The sequence below is a fragment of the Hydra viridissima genome, unplaced genomic scaffold (assembly GCF_058129835.1).
Source record: "Hydra viridissima isolate aposymbiotic clone 2 unplaced genomic scaffold, HvirCarnegie_v1 scaffold_15, whole genome shotgun sequence".
Lineage (NCBI taxonomy): Eukaryota > Metazoa > Cnidaria > Hydrozoa > Anthoathecata > Hydridae > Hydra > Hydra viridissima.
Genome location: NW_028324314.1, coordinates 4,474,153 through 4,477,977, shown reverse-complemented (window position 1 = coordinate 4,477,977; position 3,825 = coordinate 4,474,153). Strand labels below are relative to the sequence as shown.

At 30.3% G+C, this 3,825-nt stretch overlaps 1 long non-coding RNA gene across 1 annotated transcript; it reads left to right on the top strand.

The window, feature by feature from the left end:
• The first annotated feature begins 919 nt into the window (after window positions 1-919).
• LOC149878283 (uncharacterized) lies at window positions 920-2,287 on the top strand. The gene is made up of 3 exons (XR_016447519.1): window positions 920-1,027; window positions 1,158-1,200; window positions 2,186-2,287. It is a non-coding gene; the product is annotated as an uncharacterized LOC149878283 (long non-coding RNA).
• The last annotated feature ends 1,538 nt before the right edge of the window (window positions 2,288-3,825 follow it).

Below are 3,825 nucleotides of genomic sequence, written 5' to 3'. Positions count from 1 at the left end.
GGTTTTATAAAATGATTTAAGCTTGATGTCGTTAGCTATGAGTGCACTGGATATTTTTAAAATAAAAATTAATACAACTCATCATGTCATTTAAAATTCCAAAACCATAACTTATTGAGAAATACTGAAAGTAAAAAAATTCTTCGAAAAATCTTCAAAATGAAGCATCTTCAAAAGTTTTTCAAAAACTCTCAAAATGATTTTCAAAACATTCTTCAAAAGTTTTTCAAGTTACTGAAGCACTTTTCTTTAACGTCCGTTGATATTAAGATAAAAAAAGACAAATCATCCACCAAAAGAAATGGGAAAGAAAGTTTTTCCAACGCCTTAACAGCAAAAGTTTAGCAAATTTATTTAAATAAATAATTTATTTACAGTACCTTGTTCACAATAAACACTAAAGAATGAGTTATGGAATCTTGTGATGTTTACTTAACTATTTCTCAGGGAAGCTTTAATGCAGCTGTGTGAAAGACCTTAGCCAAGTATTTAGAAGCACTGAGAAAATCTCAAACCTTTTCTGTTACTCATAGGAGGGCCTAAAACTTTGCACATAATTATACGTTTAATGATTAATGACTTTTATTACAAAAATGTGCATTATTGTTGATACTTTTTAATAACATACATTTTCTAAATATTTAATATTTTAAACTTTTTCTCTAGCAGTCTTACTTTGTTCTATGTTCTACAAAACTTATCACTGAAATTTCCAAAATGCTACAGCAACTTTTTAAAGACATCCTACTATTGTGTAAAGCAAACTATTTCCATCTTATGGTTTGAGGGTTAACAGAGAAGAGATTATCAGAGACATTGCAGCAAATAAAGTATGCAGCAGCAACAGGCTAGTACGCTAATATCGACCATGGTAATCGTAGTTTTTCATTACTTTGACAATGAAGATTAGCATAAGCATTTTCTTGACTCTTTTCTCTTTACATATGCTTCAAAATTTGATGAGTTACACAAATATTGATGGCCATTATGATGAGGATGTGATGCGTTGCTGTGAACAAATAGCTAGGTGAATTCTGTTTGCATGCATTTTATCCACCAATCTATAATATTTGCGTAATCTATTTGTGTCTGCTTGTATTTATAAAATCGAAGCCTGAGTTAATTTATGATTTTTATTAGATCTTTTATATTTTCAGACTTTACCGTGAAATTGGTAGTCATAAATCTTTGATTTGTAAGGTAAATGTTTGATTAAGTACTGTTTTTGATATTATTATATATTATATACTATTTTTCTTCATTATTTTTTACAAAGTACACTGAGAAAATACCAGAACCTTTAAAATTTAAAGAGTGATTTTTCAAACCAGATTTTTAAAATAGTTCTAGTAAACCATATACGTAATAATTAGCAATAAGGGTTTTGACCTTGACATAACATAAAACCTGGGGATCTCTCTGGTTACTTACAATCAAGAAAATTTATGCTCTGGAAAAGATTGTTCTCCCTGTTTTATGCGACATCTAAAAACTTTCTTTAATAGGAAAGAGTCTTGATAATTTATACGCATGTACACTGTCCTCCAAAACTAAGAGAGCTCTAAAATAAAATGATTTTCCAGGAAACAAAAACCTTTAAAACAATTATAAACAGTTTTAATTAAAAAATTATTATTAGATATATTTGCTAATAATTGTGGAATATACTGTACTCACTAGAGACTGTTACGTTGGAATCACCAAGATTAAAGACTGTCCACAATGATAATGATATATGAGATTTTTGACCACTTAATTGATTTTGATCATTTTTTAAAATTGTTTTGAAGCAAATTTATCTTCCTTTCAAACAATATAAACGTTGTTTTAAAAAAGTTGATTGAAAAAGAAGAAGTGAAAAAGTTAAACTTTGGAAGAATGGCTCAAAAATCGTGGCCAATAAAAAAGCAATTAAAAATAAAAAAGCAATCTCCTGACCGAAATGCTTTATGAAAATTTATGAAAACAATATGTTGATAAAGTATATTTGCATGGTAAATGCTGAAGAAGTGTATCAGGAATTTCAAACTGCCTGGTCACAAGTAAATCAAGTTCGAATTTACAAACTTATCGACTCTATGCCTCATAGATGTACTAAGGATATTAACAATAAGGGATATGTCATATATATATATATATTTATATATATATAACATAAAAAGGTATTATCGTTTCATTACTTTAGTATTCTCCGTATCTGATTGCTGATTATGTTCGATACGTTCAAAGTGGCACATTGAATGCAAAAATCTCTTTTTTAATCTTTAATCTCTTTTTTAATCTTTAATTTTTCAACTTAATCTTTTTTTTTTTTGCTTTTCTTAAAAAATTTTTCTGTCTTTAGACATGTTTAGACGATGGAATATTTTGTATACTGGATACTTGCACTGAGTACGAGTTCTCTTTGCTCAATGTTTTGCTTGAGAAATCAGAAAAAGAGCAGTTTATGGTAATCAGAAGAAACTTCGAGAAGCACCACAAGTATCAGGGAAAAGCTGTAAGACATTTCGTTAATTATCTTATATTCGTAAAGTTTTGTTGTTTGTTAAGAAGTTTCTATATATTTTTATAGAAAGTTCATTTGATTTTTTAAAAAAAGTTTGATGTCATGTGTGTTTTTTTTTGGGTATGTTATATTATGTATATTTAAAATTAACTTTTAGTGAGCCATAAAACAGTTTTGCTACACCCGAAAAAACGACTTGAATCAGCCTCAATAACTTTGGGATTTTTAAACTGTTGTTGTACCCCAGCATTTTTCTTTCCCTCACAAAAAGATGTGTCAAAGTTTCAGTTCTTTGAGTTTTGGTTGTTCAAAGATGAATGACTCAAAAATTTTTTTATGTTTGGGAAGATCTCTTTGTATGCAAAAATAGCCTATGGTTATGACACTTTTGATTTATATGGTCGCTTTAAAAATCAATGGTGTTTTCAACAAGCGATCTTATAGCTCTGAATTATGCTCAGGGGAGAGAAAATAAATGAAATTTTGATAAAATCCCTTTTTTTACTCGTATTTTTTTGAAAATTGAACACCCTGACTAACTCAAATTAAACAAGTTTAAAAGATAAGAATAAGAACTTGGTAATCTTTTCTAAAGTTAATCGTCAGTTTCTTGTAATAGTCCTTACTCCACGAATGGTGATGGGGAAATATCTCTCTTAGAATTAAAATTACTTTTACACCGGACGATAATTTGAAAAAACTATATCCAGTACCTCCCTACTTTAATTAAATGACGAAAATGACATGCTAATTAAAGCATCTGCAGGATAGTTATACCTATGGTAGTTATGACGAAGACGTTTTACACCGTAATGGCTACTCTTGTTACCAGGGCTGTGGAGTTGGAGTCGGAGCTCATTTTGGCTGGAGTCGGAGTCGGAAAAATTGTACCGACTCCGACTCCGGTTTAAAAAAAATCTTTCAAAGTTTCATAATTTTCATAAGGATTTTATAGATGTTACAAAACTACAAGTCCCAGGATGGTCTGAAAGCTGTAGGATATCCAGACACAATGGGAATTGTAGTTTGCAACAAATGGAGGACAAGGAGTTTGACATGTTATTTTTAGGCCTTTAAAACTCTTATAAGCAATAGGGTATTTTGCTGCTCATCACTGAGAATCATATATCACCTCCCTTACGCTCTCCTCTACCTTCCCTTAAACTATATAACTTTATGATCCCCTAACTCCCGACTTAAATTGTCTGGCACTGTGCTACATATTCTTAGTAGAAAGCTAGGCGTGCCACCACCAAGCACCAAAGAGTTGCTCCACAAACAGAAAGACTGTAAGTATTCAATTAACTTTGTTTCTCTGG